Source organism: Zingiber officinale, chromosome 3A, assembly GCF_018446385.1.
Source record: "Zingiber officinale cultivar Zhangliang chromosome 3A, Zo_v1.1, whole genome shotgun sequence".
Taxonomy (NCBI): Eukaryota; Viridiplantae; Streptophyta; class Magnoliopsida; order Zingiberales; family Zingiberaceae; genus Zingiber; species Zingiber officinale.
This window is the reverse complement of record NC_055990.1, coordinates 6,904,337-6,921,413: the sequence shown is the minus strand read 5'-3', so window position 1 is coordinate 6,921,413 and position 17,077 is coordinate 6,904,337. Positions and strand designations below refer to the sequence as shown.

General features: G+C 34.7%; 1 long non-coding RNA gene across 1 annotated transcript; it reads right to left on the bottom strand.

Annotated features, from left to right (window-relative positions):
• Positions 1-1,225: 1,225 nt before the first annotated feature.
• Positions 1,226-15,834, bottom strand: LOC122051107. The gene is made up of 6 exons (XR_006131324.1): positions 15,778-15,834; positions 9,306-9,390; positions 3,545-3,910; positions 2,475-3,346; positions 1,589-1,657; positions 1,226-1,482 (listed from the first exon to the last, which is right to left on the bottom strand). It is a non-coding gene; the product is annotated as an uncharacterized LOC122051107 (long non-coding RNA).
• Positions 15,835-17,077: the final 1,243 nt, after the last annotated feature.

Here is a 17,077-nt window from a genome sequence, read left to right as displayed (position 1 = left end):
AAAATTATTGGTTAAATCTAACCAATTTAAAATTATTGATCGATTATAATTTGACTATAAAAAATAAAATTAATAATAAAAATAAATCTGGAGTAAACTTTATTTAATTTAGTTATAATTTTAAATATTTAATATTTAAACTCATATATTTTTAAACTCATATATTTTTAAATTCATATATATATATATATATATATATATATATATATATATATATATATATATAGGCATAGCCTTAATGGTCTATACCTTGAGTCGACCTTGTTCGTACCTGCTCTTGCTCTGTTCATCGCTGCTTCATTCTAACATAAACTAAGCATGCACGAATGTTAGTGAGAATCGTATATACAACATTTCATCCGATCGATGATGCACGACGACATGACCATTTTAATAAAAATTTTTTGGATTACGTACTTCGTCATTGTTGGCAGAAGAGATGCGAAGGAGACAGAGTTGGAGGCGAATTGATCAGGCTTGTGGCGGTTTATGTGGCAAAAGGCGAAATCGCTCTCTCCCAGCACTCCCGCCGCACCCAACCCCAGGCTATCACGAGGGAGGTAAATAACTACAACCGAGAGGGCAAGTGGTGGTGGGATGAGTTGCACAAGGTTTGAGAATTTACGCCCCGACAACCTTACGATTCGACCCCAACTGCAGCATTGCCAGCGGTTCAGCTCGGTGGCAGCGTTGTCGGCGGGGGAAATTTGGCCTTCGCCACACCATCTTTGTCATTCAATGATCAAATTAAGCACCACCCGATCGAGTCCACTCCTTGTGATTAGTTACTTGATTTGTAGGACGACGATGATGCATGAATTTGATATCGACTTTCAGATATAAGAGTTACGGAAAAGGGAAAGGAAGGAGGAGAGAGCGGAAGATGGTCAGGGCCATCAAAGTGACTGCATTGCCAAAACGACCGTGCAAACAAGCCCAAAGGCGAGCAACCAAGTCGTTCGGGCCGCCGCTCGAGAGTGCAAAAGATTTTTTTTCTAATAAAAAAACGTTTTTTTAAAAAAAAATACACCCTTTGATGAATAATAAAAGTACAATGCATCCGGTAAAAAAAATTCTAAAATCCAAATGCGTCCTTTAAGAAAATGTCAAAAAACAAAATCAGTGCCATCGAGAGATGCTACCACTCAAAATGAGATTTTATTTTTCCGAGATCAAAATATGTCGGGATGGCATAGGACCATGACCCTGTTTACGAAATACCAAGTGTAAAAGAAAAGTACTGGAACAAAATTGATAAAATTGAGTTCGTTTGCACTGTGTGTCTCGGATGAAGAATACAATAAAACCATAGCCTGGTCTACACTTTCCTCCAAACTAAACAGCAAATTTTTTTGCGCAAATTTTTAAAAACAAGTTCTCTAAATAGAATTTCAAGGCTCCATGATTTGGCAACCTTACAAGGCCACTCGCGCATAGTATCTGGCACATGTTAATGCAGCATAAAATGCTTCTCGGATTTTCCTGATGTACATTACAAGAAAGACAAATGAAATCTCAATAAATTAAAAAATGTAATGTGCAAAATAACAGAGGAGAAATCTCAAGAAACAGAAATGTCTCCCGGTACCTTTGCCTTGCAGCTTGAGCACTTCAATCTTCGACTACTGTTCTTAGTATCTTCACATCATGTATTGGCCTGATTTAGCAAAAGATACACTAAATAAATAAGGAAAAAAAGGGTATGACAGGCGTTTCATAAAATGGAAGTGCATGGTACGAGAGTATTAGTTAGAGACCCTAAATTCTTGATCACATGACAGATGTTCCATAGGATGTGCCACTTTTCTAATAAATTAATCACATTATTAGTGAATTTCAAATCTCCAATGAATGCCACCGGTCAACTTACCAATAAGATAATCTGATGAAACTCACAGTTTAATAATAATAAAGAGAAGAGGATCCATGATTTACAAAGTTAGCATATTTGATGCATTCAGATTATGGAACTCATGCACTACATATAAGAAAATAGTATGGTGCCCCAACATTGCTGTGAGTTAGAAAAAGTAAATCCATCCAGTTGTCTGCACTATGACAGGTTAAGGAATGGCTCCTGTTCCAAAAGCTCTCCAGTTAAAATTCCTAATTTTTGTGCACAGTGTGCCAAAATTAGTTCCTTTGGGCCATTCATTCATTGTGTTGATATTAAGCCCCTATGAAATACTTAAAAAAATATATATATCCCCTAGGTTAAGAAAATTGGTGCTTCACAGTCGGTTCTCCAGAACCTTGCTGATTTACCGTTGTCATGGAATAAAATATCATTTCCAACCAGTTGGCATGGGTAAAAGATTTTGTTCTGCCTGCCAACCAGCATGCGGAGCAACTGAAGACCACAAAACCAGTTGGAATCACTTCAGTGGCCAAGGCAGTGCAGTGGACACTTTGCTTGAGGGTCCTAACTTGATTCCATGATGAAGGTGCTTGATGCTTCACTTAAGAATCCTTACCTGATTCTGTGAGGAAGGCGACACAGCAGACCCCTTTGCTTGAGGACCTAACCTCCTTGCTGCCAAAAAAAGAAGGAATCAAAGGCAGCCGGAAGTGAAGAAGAATCAAGTAAGTGACTGTTGTCTTCACTTCTTCACTTTCTTGACTAAACCATGACCTCTTTTCTTCAGGCATCCAGTTGTGTACCTTTTCTTCTTCATGATTTCTTCATTTCCCTTATCTTCTCAACGTCACATTGCTGCTCCCTCTCTTCTTTGCCTTTGTGGCATGAGGCAGCAGCAAGGAAGTTAGGTTAGGTTTTCAATCATTTTCCTCCTTTTCTCTTCCCTGGTTTTTCTTCTTCTTGGTACCTCAGGCATGATGCGTCAGTACATCCAGCATGACACCCTCATCATCTCGCTCCGATCAGGAACCAGAACCCTCACTCAGAATAAGATTTTGAACATTGGCAATCATTATCTCCACTAAGCTATGAGTAAGGTAAGAGATATACCACAATATTAAGAAACGTATAGCAAAGAGAAGATGAATGAAGTTCAAACCTTTAGTCCAAATCTATGAACTTTCCATGCTTGGGTATCAGTTTAAAATTTCTTCAAACCTAATATTACCATTATTTACTAGGAAAATAAAACAAAAATCAAGGTTTAAAGTTTTTTCCATGCTTGGGATTGGCCTTTGACCATAATGATACAATTTCAATACTATATCAACGCTAGGCACACCTTCGGGCAAGCAATTTTTTGTGGATTCGTCCGAAGTTCAAATTTCTTCAGTCAGAGACATTTTGGACCAAGCAAACAGCAAAACTGCACCGCTCGACATATGCATGATCCTCTATCCCTCTCCAACGCAACCAATTCCATTCCCTCTGACGAAGAAACTGATATTAATTCCAAAAAAAATGTTCTACGAAATCCTGTAAGCACTCCTTTATGTCAACGTCATCTCCTTGGATCTTATATATTAAATAACCAATTTTTTCCAAATATTAAATTATACTAGGCAAAAAAGAAAAAGAAAAAAAAAATAACCAAGAAAAGATTATATGGGAGCAAATCCCACTTACCTAACAACATGCTCCTGATTGGGGCCTATTGTACTTCTCTTGATATTGCAAACAGTGTTCCAAATGGCGGCCGAGGCGGTCGCCTAGGCAGGTGCAGCCGCTTTGCCTAAGGCAGTGCTTTAGGGGATAAACTCACCTCCTTCCACAACTAACCTAGAACTGTCGCCGCTGCTGCCATTTTGCCACCGCGACGTGTCCGAACGTGTTGCTTGGGTCATGCGACGAGTCCGAACACGTTGCGTGAGTCTGGAAGTGTCACCCGAGCCAGGTGACGAGCACAACGACCCGTCCACACGCATCTCCCGAGCTCAACGACGCTTCTGGGCCTGTCGCATAGTGAGGTTCCGGCGACGCGTTGTCGCCTAGCTGAAACAAGGTAAGTGAGAACTTGTAAGTCAGAATTTAATTAAATAACTTTAAGTTAATAATTTTAATCAACTCTTAGTTATAATTGAGATAATTTAAATATACATAATTAAAGTCTAATAAAATTATCTCATATATATATATATATATATATAATTTAAATATATATATATTATTTTTAAATATTTAGATTATTTTTAAAATTTTTAATTAATATATTTTATTAAAAGTAAATATTATAAAGAATAATGATTATTTATAATATTATGTATAAATAGTGTTGTAAATGGCAATAGGCGGTGGTGGGGCGGACCACTTCGACTGTCTAGGCAGTGTCTAGGCAATTGAATTCTTTTATGCATACATAAGTTTCATCCAATACAATACAATTTATATAAGGTACAAAAAAAAAAAATATAAATGCAACTAACAAGTAATAAAAATTCATCACCGTATTAATATTAAAAAGTAATATCGCTATTTATACCAAAAGTCCAAGTTTAAAATTTAAAATTTCAACTCAACGTGACAACGAACCAACAAGTATTAAACTCAACATAACTAATTTCTAAATCATCTACACATGCACCATCAACTACATCCATGATCCTCTTATCATCAGACTCAAAATCAACATCTTCATTTTCCTCCTCCGATATATCTAAATCCTCATCAAGTTTTCTAATGTAGATGTTCTTGGTGCTTCTCCTTAGTTGTAGCACTTCATCTGCCCGAGGCTCGACCTTCATCACCACCATCAATAAGTCAATCTTAAGCTTCACTAGCTTGAGAGGATAGAAGCAAATCTCTGTCCATTTCTCTTTTACTTTTCTTCTTCATAAGATTGGCGTTGAATTTGACATATACAAGATCATTCAATCTTAAGGTCTCGAGTCTATTCCTCTTCTTAGTATGTATCTAAACAATTAGAAAATTATTAAAAACTAATAAAAAAAAAGAATAGATAACATAATTTATGAATTACTACTTACCCGTTCAAATTGACTCTAATTTCTTTCATACCCCAGTGAACTACTTGTCAAAGAGAGAAATCTCATTGCTATTTTTTACAAGTTTGGAGTGTCATCACCATAATTAGACCACCATCCAACTTAAACAAGTAAAGAGACAAAGAAATAATAAATCCAAAAATAGGTAAAAGAGACATGCATGTTAGTGAATCAAAATAAAGGAAAGACTAAAGAGATGTACCTGAATCAAAGTCATGGTACACATCCACCTTCTCATATGCCATGACTGCCATTGTTCTTCCAAAGTTTCCGAATTTACTCTTATACTTCAACAATTCATCATTAGAAATGGCGAATTGTATGTTCTCGTCGGCAGAAAAAATTCTCTCAACACAATTCAAGAACTCATTCATAACATTGATGTCATTTTGTATGCTTGGATCTTTGAAGCAAAAAATCGGATTCAACAAGCGGCATAATGCAAAGGACTATCAAATCTATCCTTAAACGTCTCATCAATAATCTGCAAAATAGGGATGATATTTTCTTCTTTTTTGAAAGTCTTTCTAATCTCTTCCTTGGCTTGTTTATGTGCACCAAATAAAAAGGTCATTGAGGGTTTTTATCACTGTCAACAAGGCGTAAAACTTTCACTAAAAGGGTGAAAACATTCAAAGCTAAAGAAACAGCATTCCAAATAGAGATACTTGTCACTGTCGCCTCCGCCCTCTACCACTTTCCCCTTCACACTATTCTTTAATTTTGTGTTGCTCCACTTCTCGGATGTAAACATAAGTCTCAATTGATCTTTCTTGTCTTTGAGACTTTCCAAGGTCAAAAATGAAGTAGCAAATCTAGTCACCTCGAGCATCATAATATCCCTCTTCTTGGTATATTTCCTCATAATAGTCAAAGTTCTATGATGTGCATAGATGAATATTGTTAAGGCCTTTGCTTTCTCAACTATTCCTCTAAACTTGAGTAGTTTTTCAATTGCTTTAAGCATGAGGTTGATTGAATGAGTCGCACAAGAAGTCCAAAAATTTTAAGGTTGTGTAACCTTCAACAACTCCGCAACCACCATATTGTTTGTCGCATTGTCTGTCACTACTTGAACAACATGTTGAAGACTAATTTCATTGATGTATATTTTCACAAACGTAAAGATGTAAGCCCTGGTATGTGACTCCATGGATTCTTCAATAAAAACAAGAAATGAAGTGCCTAGTTTGCAACTAATACATAAATTTATAATGCTTCTCCTCTTGCAATCTGTCCATGCATCGGTCATAATTGAACATCCATTTTTCATTCACCCTTCTTCATGTTTTTTCAAAGATAATTTGGTTCTCTTAACTTCTTGTTTCAAAAGTGTTTCTCTTAGAAGATATTAATTTGGAAGTTTGTAGCCCGGACCGAATTGACCAACTGTCTCTACAAATTGTCTAAACTTTGATTGTCAATTGCATCAAAAGGAATCCCCGCAACATAAATCCATCTTGCAACGTACTCATGCACATCATTTGTAAACTTTAACTTCAATGCATCATTAATGTTTAATTGTCTTGCCTTTGTTGAATCGATTGTGGATGCCCACTTATCAATAGGCCCGAGGTGCTTCGATTTGTTTTTAGAAGAATCTCCCTCCACTTGACAATCTTCATCCTCTAAATCAATACCTATATTTACTTCCATCCTTTATTCTTTTAGTTCTTCCACCCTTTCTCACTTCTTATTCTTGCTATTTTCAAGATAAGTTCTTACTCTTTTTTTTTTTGTCTTCATCAGATGCTTTAGTGCATGCTTCAACTTGTCCTACAATACCCGTAATATGATGCTTCATCCAATCTCTTTTTAATTTGTGATACAACACTCCATAATCTCAAATAATATCACTAGAATTTCGCTTCAATTTCACCTCCAATTGTTTCTCATTTTCCGCCAGTAACCTTCAATAATTAAATAAAAGATCAAAAAAATTAAAAAACACTTACTAAAAATCTGATTTAAAATTATATTTTTAACATATAAAATATTAACAATATATATATATACGGACTCGTTCTTGCGGATTCATGCGCACCCAAGGCACCTCCATTGCATTGGAGGTGCCTTGGAATTTTATTTTTTTTAATATTGTTGAGGCGGATCAAATCCAGGCACCTCAATTCTTTATTTCTTTATTTTTTTTATTTTTTGCTTATTTTTTTGGGGTATATTTAGAGTTCAAAATTTTAGGATTTAGGAGTTGGGTTATAATGAGTTTGAGTATTTTTCCTCTAGAGTTCAAACTTCCCTATTGATTTATAGTGTTCAAGATTAACAATTTTAGATGCTCATGGGGTGTATTATATAGATTTAGGATTTAAGATTTTAGGATTTAAGGGTTGAGTTATAATAAATTTAAGCTAATAAGATTTTTCCTCTAGGGTTCAGGCTTTCTCTTGGGTTATAGTGTTCAAGATTAAAAATTTTAATGCTTATAGGGTATAGTGTTCCTCTTTAAGAAAATTTTGATTTAAAAAAAAATATATATAATGAGTTAAGGCGCCTGGATTGCGCCTCAACTCCGTTAAAAAAAAAGAGAACGACTGAAGGTGCCTCCAATGCATTGGAGGCGCATCAAGTAGTCAATCTCTCTCTCTCTCTCTCTCTCTCTCTCTCTCTCTCTCTATATATATATATATATATATATATATATATATATTAAAAAGTTGATCCCATAAAGCTAATTTAACATTTAAAAAGTTGATCCCTGATTTAACAACTCCTCAAATGCTGATCGCATTTAAAATATATTAACCTGATTTAACATTTAAATAAATATATATTAAATTTATCTCAATTATAGCTAGGAGTTAATTAATTTTATTAATATAAGGTTCTAAGTTAAAAAAAGGTTTTTGCTTTGTTGACACGATCGACTGAAGTGCATCGTCCAATGGTGTCGAACGTCTTGTTCTTGGAGAGCCCTGCCGGCGTCGGCTCTCCAACGCTTTCGAGCACGACGAGTCCGGACTCGTCATCGAGACTAGGTGACGCCTCTGGAGACGTCGCGGCGTGCCAATGCCTCGCAGATGTCATGTCAATCCAGGCGATATTCTAATCCGAAATATGTAAAAGTCTAACATAAATGACAGGGGTGGGTGACAACAACGGGTGGTGACAATGGCGGCAACGACAACAACGGGCGGTAACGGCGGCGGCGGTTGTGACGGTTCAAGGTAGAAGGAGGCAGGTGTTTTGAAATCAAATCCAATGATTTTTTAACCCTAAAACGCAATTAATTCCGCAATTTAACCCGCCCCTTTAACAAAAGAAGGGCGGAATTGGTCCGCCTCGTGCCTAGGCGGCTGCCACATCTGCCTTTTAGAATACTGTGTATAAAAAATAGTAAAAATAAATTCAACCGCCTAGGTGGCCGAGGCGGCAGACAGTCACTAATCACCCCGCTACCACCTACCGCCATTTACAACATTGATTGCACAAAGTGCATCTTTTTTAATTTCATATGGAGAAGGGTTTCCACTAATTTGCTTGCTATGACAGTCCATATCTTGTCACATACACACACACTTTGGATTAATATGTAATTTAAGTATATAAGTGTGTTTTAACAAAAAATATATTTGTAGTTATATATTCACCCCTCCTTTAGTCAGTCATTTAAATTCTACAATATTTTGAATTTTAGTTGACATTTATGAGTGTTTGGTTGACACAAGTCCTTGCAGATGACTCTTAGGGCTCCTTTTAAAAGTCCTTTTTATAGAACTTTTGGCATTAAAAACATGCAAGAACAGATTCATAATAATTTTTCATCTTACTCAAGTGCCAAAAGGAACACTAAAAGGTTTTGAAAGCAAAGGAAGGTTTCATCCTTAGACTAGAAGCTCTTTCAAGTAACCTCTTCACACCTACAGTTATGGCTTGCAATCTACTAAGGATAATTTCCAGCCATGCAATAGCAGGCACTTCCTTCATTTGAAGAGGAAACTTCTGAATAATAGAAATTGGGCATTTAAACTCTAGGTGGTCCCTACAAGTTGTCTATTGACTGACACAAATTGCTATGAATAACCAATAGAAATTATGACTAGTAATTACTATGGATAAATTAGGTGTGATTTCCATTGTCATAGTTTAAAAAATGCATTTCACAGAAGATCTACAAAGCACCAATTTATAAACATCAGTATGTGCAAAAAGTTAAATACTTCATGATTCCATTAAAAACAAAATGCTTGGGTGCAATTTTTAACAATATTGCAGGAGTCTGAAGACAAAAATAGCTCCTTTCAGCTAAAGAGGAAGCAGGATGACAATTAAATGAATATGATTATCAGTATCCACATATATGCTAATGCAAAGTGTGAATTGCAATGAAAATGCAGATTAAATCATTTGGCAAATCTCAGAATCACCTATCACTGTTGTCTGTTTGCACACTTCCAAGACGTTTAATAACTTCCATCCCCCTGCAAACTCTTCCAAAAATTGTATGTTTTCCTATGGAAGCACAAACCATATGAAAAAATAATAAAAATTCAAAACATAAAAGAAATAATCCAAAATAGTAAAGCAAACATAATAACAAACTAAAAAATAAAGAAATAAATAATCATATTAACAAACTTATCAGAGATTCACATTTACAATTTATCAATAAAATTATTCTAAAAGGCAGAGTGGTTTCAACAAGGGACACTTTCGCCTAGTGGCTAAGCAGCCGCTTTATTAGGTGACCCTTTTATAAAGTGGCTTAGGCCAAGGAACGTTTCTCATAGTAGTTAGGTGGTCCCCTGTTAGGTGACTCTTTTATAAAGCGGTTTAGGCCAAGGACCATTTCTCATAGTAGTTAGGTGATCCCCTGTTAGGTGAGCCTTTTATAAAGTGGCCTAGATGACACAAGCAATTTACTTAAAGGATTTTTTTCATAAGTTGTTTGTCCATTTGATATTAGAAAGTAACCTTAATTTATCCCATCAACCCATCCAACACCCCTTGAGTCGAGCTTCCAAACCCATGTGACTTTAAGGTTCCGCCTCCCATTTTTCACCCACCATCAACAACTTGCAACTATTTTAGTCATCTTTTCCTTCCTTTCCTAGGTCCTAGGTGTGTTTTTCCTCCTCTCTTATCTCTTTTTCTTTTTCATTCATTGTATAATAATGCATTCAATTTTTTTTTTTTTGCAAATTTGGATTATGACTATGAATAATATGTTTTATTGTGATTTTTGTTTCTCCTTGATTGCAATGTGAAATGGTTTGTTATCATTATGCAAACATATTTATTAATTGTGACTTCTTTATGGCAATCTTATTTTTTCAATGTCAAGTGCTAGACTCCCACTTACCACTTAGGCAACGAGCCAACTACATACTCCCTGAGAAATCCTTTTAATAGCTTTATCTTTAAGATGGAAATTTGTGATTGGTCAAGAAACAAATTGTGAACACTGATTATAGATATCAGTGTATATGCGAAAAAGCAAATAATCCTCAAAAATATCGTTGCCACCATGAGGCAAGTAATCCATTGCTTAGTTTACACTTCTATTACATATGAGAATAGAGGGAAAGGGTAGCTATTGTCATGTAGCCTAGTTTGGGATTGCATCTGGGGATAAAAGTAGTCAGTTGCTTGCTATTGTGCTGGCCACTTAGCTGTTCCACCAACTGGAGAGATCATGAAATCATGCCAACATGAGGATCTTGTGGCAGCAATTTATTTAGTCAATGTCTTTGACATTTGGAACCCTTTTCTCCCACTTACATATAGTGGTTTTGAGCTTGTTAGCCAGAGAACTCCCATGTCTGTTTGTTTAGAAGATAATGAAGCTAAGAAGGGACGAAAGTTAATTTAAGAATTGAAGTATTCTTCCACTACATCCATATATAAAATAAAAAAGGGCAGTTCGGTGCACGAAGCTTTCGCCAATGTGGGATCTTAGGGAAGGATCATACCATATTGAGTCTATTGCATGTAGCCTTATCCTTCATTGCAAAAGGCTATTTCCACAACTTGAACCCATGATCACAAGGTCACACAGAAGCAATTTTACCATTGCGCCAAGGCTCCCCTTCTAAAACAATTGCATGTAGATCCTATAAGACTGTAACAACTATTTGATATTATCCTTAGTTCTCAACTACTTGTAGGTACCAACAAGTTGTGGTTGTGTCAACTATGTGGGATTGGCTATATAAATATTTTCCATTCCACCATTGAACTTTGCATGTATATCATCTCAACATATTTTCTCTTATTTTATCATCTATTGGATCTATTGCTCTAAAATTAGTATTCTTATTTTCAACTTTCTAGTAACTCTGCATATCCAAACTTAACATTTTCATTTATGCTATATTTCCTTTTTGTATATGTTGCTTTCTAACTGCAAACACAATGATCCATAAAGTACAGAAAGCATCTAAGAGTCCCATAAAGTTTACTTTTGAGCCTACGAGGGACATGATGATCTCGCAAGACATTATGATCAACTTAATACCTTTACAACTAAACATTGTTAATTATCAAAATTTTATTCAATTAGTTGACCAAATTATACCATGATCTAATAAATTCCTATAATTTCAATTTGAATATCACCAAGACCTACATTTTGCCTTCATTTTCATTAAAAGTTATTTAATCTCACTTGAGCTAATATTAAAACAACACTAGTTTCATATGGTAGTTAATGTAGAATTCCAACATGTATGGACTAAAGAGTGCTCATGAATGTAGGCTTATTTTATGTAGACAATTTTTTGCTATGCTAACTTTCATCACACTAGATGCGCAAAAAAAACTTACCAAGATATGTTGAGGTTCTTAGATCTTCATTCTTTTCTAAGTTATATTTACTTGGATATAAGTGCCCAACCCAAACATGGATATGAGTATGACATGCTCATTCTTGACACATGTGATAAACAAGGGTGTTTGGTGTTGTATTGGAATAATTGTCTTTGATACATGTATGAAGGGGAAGAATGAAGAGACCAAGTATCAAAGGTTTGAATCACAAGACAAAATCCATGAAGTTGATAGAAATTTCACAAGGACCCAAAATACATAGCAACAAGTCATAGCTGGCACAATCAAACATCTCTACCAACAACATTTGAAAATAATTTTTTAGGATTCAAATACACTGGAAGGACTGAGAAAATGTTGAACTCAAAAAGGAACATCCTTTTAGGGAAGACAATTTTTTAGGGGCAACCAAATTGATATCTTTCTTCAGAAATAATCAACCAAAATATTGATTAAAAAGGTCAACACTATAAATTTCAGGATTAGGGTTCAAGTGGCATTTGTTGATGATTATGTTAAATCCCTAAAACTCTGTAATAATGTCTCCAGTTATAACTATTTTTTAAAAAAATATGACTAGCATATCTTCTAAGACATAAGATGAGATATTTTAATAAAATTTCCCAGGATTTCTTGTAGCAATCATATCCTAGATGACATCAAATACAAGCAAGGATGGATCAAAGTTTGCTTTTGATAACCTCCTAGCTATTTGAATTGAAGGTTTAAGAAAAAGAAGTCTTAAATGCAATGATATTGGATCTGGAAAAAGAACACTAATAACAACATTGACATTTATCTTCATTTCGAAATTGATATTAATATTACTATTTCTAGTACTAATAGTTATTGTGAAAGTCACATTCATAATTCATTTGTAGTGAAAATATGAATAGTACTAAGGATGGTCATTCTAGTACAAAAACTAGTCAAAATATTGATGATTTGGATATTCAAGTAGAAATCAATCATACTGATAGAAATGATGATGATAGAAATTGCTTGCTGATCATTAGGTTTCTACATAAGAGTTTTATAGTAAAGAAATAATCTGTGTGGTGATGTAGAATCAGAACACTAGTTTAAGTCAGTGAGGTATCATACTAATTGTAACATGTAACAATTATATGGTTGTTAGAATATATAGGTTGAGTTCCTCATTGGATATAATATCATTATGTGCTATGTTAGACAATTTTATCTATTTCTAGTAAGCATGTGAAGGTCATTCAACTGCTACAAAATATGTGACTTGACATTTATTTAGAAATGAGGAATATGAGAGAGTACATGGAAGTTATGGGTTTGGAACGAGGAATGAGAAGGGAAAACTATATTAGATTTTGTGATAGCATATGACCTTATATTAGCTAATACGTTTTTTAAGAAAAGAGAAGAACACTTAGTCACATTTAAAAGTGGGAATAATAAATCGCAAATTGACTTTCTTATGGTTAGGAAGAAGGATAGAAAGATTTGTAGAGATTATAAAGTCATTCCTGGAGAAAGCTTAACTACCCAACATAGGGTAGTAGTGTTGGATATACGCCTCAAACATAGTATTAATAGAAAGAAAATATATACAATTCCTAGAATTAAGTGGTGAAAGTTAAAGGATGGAAAGCAAAATATATTTAAGGAGAAGGTAGAAGTACAAGTATTAAGTGAAATATACGATAACTCTAATACAGCATGCGATAAGATGGTATCAAAGTTGAAAATAGTAGCTAAGAGTGTACTCGGTGAGTCAAAGGGACATGCACCACTAAGTAAAGAATCTTGGTGGTGGAACGAGAAAGTACAAGAGAAAGTGAAGGAAAAAACGAATAGCTTATAAGGAATTATATATTTGTAAGAACCAGGAAACTTAAAAAAATATACAATAGTCAAGAAAGAAGCTAAAATAGTAGTGAGGAAAAAATGAAACTTTTGAACGGTTATATCAAAAATTGGATACAAAGGGAAAGAGACATTTATAGAATAGCTAAAGTGAGAGAAAGGAAAACAAGAGATCTTAGCTAAATAAAATGTATTAAAGATGAATGTAATAGGGTATTAGTAAGCGATGGAGAAATAAAGAGTGATAGAAGAGGTATCGTTTTAATAAAGGTTTAGGTGACCAACTTAACTTAGGTAATTTAAGTAGGTCAGCATAGAAATTTTAATTTTATCGTAGAATTCAAGAAGTAAAACAAACTTTAAATGAGACGCTGATGAAAAGCCGACCAGATAATATTAGATAGAGGTATGGATAGTTGGGGAAGTAGTCTTGAATGACTTACAATATTTAACATGATGTTGATATCAAAAAAAATGTTTGATCATGGAGGAAGTACTCTTTCTCTTATAAAAACAAGGAAGACGAAAACTGACTAATTATAAATTAAACTAATGAGTTATGCAACTTTGGGAAAAATAATAGAAAAAAAAAGATTAAGGAAGAGACGGCGTTGAAGGAAATGTATCGATTTGTACACACACGCGATAGAAGTTATACACACACTTAGAAAAACTTATGATAGTCCCAGAGAAATTATATGGAGAATTTTAGAAAGAGGTGTTAGCGTAGCATATATTAAACTAACTATATATGAGGATGTTATAGTAAAGACTTGGTAAGATATTTCCATAAAGATAGGGTTACATCGAGGATCACTCTAAGTCCTATCTTTTTACACTAATTATGGACGATTAGCTAACTCGCATTGGACTATTATGACATGTTGTTTGCGAGATAATATTATTTTGGTAGACGTGAACGAGTAAATGCTAAACTAGAATCTTGGAGGAAACTGGAGGGAAAGATTTTAAGCTTAGTAGATTAAAGAACAATATATGGAATTTAAGTTTAGCAATATTAGAAGTAATGAAACAATTGTTAAGATAGGGGAGGCTGAGTTCCGAGAGATTTAATATTTAGGATCGTTTTGCAAAATGATGGAGGATTGAGAGACAGTAGAATCTGAAATGCATAAAATGAGCGTTTTTATGTGATACAAGTATCTCTTAAACTTAAATGGTTCATAAAATCGTGAGTAGACTGTTATATGGAATAGGAAATGATGTCGAAGTAGCTTGTAGCGAAAGTGAGTAGTGAGGAGAGATGTGGATGTTGAGGGTGTGGACGAGGATGAAATAAGAGAGAGAGGCGTTCGAGAGAAGTCGTTGATCGAGAAAAACTACCGGGAGACACGTTTAAGATGGTACGGACATGTATTTAGACGACCAATAAATGCTCCAGTTAGGCGATATGAAACTATGATAAACATACCTATCAAACGAGGAAGAAGAAGACCAAAAAAGACTTGGTTAGCAATAATAAAACAAGATAAAATTTATTTAAATATAGATGATGATATAATAGGAGATAGAGCTCAATGACGTAAAAAGATTCATACAGCCGACCCCACCTAGTGAGAAAAGGTTTAGTTGTTGTTGTTATTGTTGTCATTAAAAAAAGTAAATTATAACAAAAGAGGTAGTTATTTTGAAAAATAGTACTTTTACTCTGTTTCTTGGGGTACAACTATTAAAATTTGAAAGTGTCAATAAATTATAATATTGTAATTATAGGATATACCAAGGGTCAATTCAAGTTCTAATAGTTTGCATTATTCTAGATGAACTTACCATCCAGTCACATTCAAGATAAAACCTACTTAACACTGCAGAATTGGTCAATTCTTTTCACAAGCCTTGTACTGGCTAAGAAATACATAAAATGGGTAGGCCAAATGACTTTTGGTCTAGTCTTTTCTAGAAAAAAAATAATTGGAAATTCAGGTGGGAGCATAATAGGAGATTTAAGACAACTCTGCTTGCCACAATTAAAAATAACTTAAAATAAGTGAGTATTAGTAGTGATAGAGTCTTCTATGGAGTTTAATGGCAAAATAAGATATGTATAGTCAATCTCAGAAGTTGGTACTCACTGTTTGTTTCACGTACTTAAAGAATTGAACAAATAAGTACTAAGCCTACACATCATTCAAGTAGCATAACATAATACTGAGAAACTATCAGATGTTAGTTTTCCTCTTTGAAAAAAAAAATACAAAAGGAAATCATTACCATCCAATGACTGACATGGTGCCAATGTTATAAAAAATTGGCTACCATTTGTGTTAGGACCAGCATTTGCCATTGATAGTATGCCCGCTCCAGTATGCTTCAACTCAGGTTTTATCTCATCGTCAAACTTAGGACTGGTAAGAACAAAGGGAAAATACGAGGACTAAGGCCATTGACTACAATAGCAATGAAAAGGTATTAGAGACGAAAAATCAAAAATACAATCAAAATCCCATCACAATCAAACTACGAAGGATGAGAAAGCACCTTGATAATCCGATGGAACTTGACGTTGTCGTAATAACCTCTCCTAGAGAGCTCAACAAAGTTCCTGCAAGTCTTCGGAGCGTGCTTGTAATACATCTAAGATCCAACAGAGAAGCGATGTCGGAGAGAAGTCGTAGGGCATAGACGGAACGGAAAGGAAGAAGACAGGTAGCGGGAAGAGGAGGAGAGTACCTCGACTGTGAAAGGTCCCATGGAGGTATCCAAAGTCACCTCCGGTGGGCCGCCGTCGGCGCTTCCCGACATCGTGTAGCTTTAACGCAGATAGTTTTACTGGCTTGACGCCGTTTGATTCCTGAAAATGAATTGACTCCAATGGCCGCTAAATTACCACTTTGCCATAACATTGACTAATGTAGTTTTTATGCAAAATTAATATATCGAATTTATTATTTTTCATATTATGTAAAATTTTGATTTGATATACCTCAGTTGATAATGTCTAAATTTTAAAAAGCAAGCCGTTTCATTACACAGTGATTAGGTTTTTTAAATGAGGGCAAACAGGGGATGATCATCCCCACCAATTCATATCAAGGGATCATCTTCTGGATCACAAAAAGCGGTCCAAAGGATCTGGAATGTTTTTAAACAGTTAATCAGACATTAAGTATCAAATTCTAATTATAATATACTATAAAATTTTTACTCCAATAAGATAATAGCGCTTCTCGATTTATTAAAGTAGCTAATGAAAATTTTTTGTGAAGTTGGGTCGATCATCCTCCAAATTAGTTGATTTAAAGAGTTGAATATCTGAATTATCAACAATAAATAAATAAAATAAAAACGGGAGGATAATGGTACAATAATTGGATGCCTTTTTAGTTTCTCAAGCATATAAGATTGAATTCCAACCTCGAATAAATTAACAGATGAATTCTCTTTAACAAACGATTAACAAAAAAACGCTAACTAAAAAAATTAAAAATTTTCAACCCTTGGGGCAATAATGCAACGGTAGGACGCCTTTGTTGGTGCACCGGGGCCGACAAGAGGGGAGAGATGAATTGCT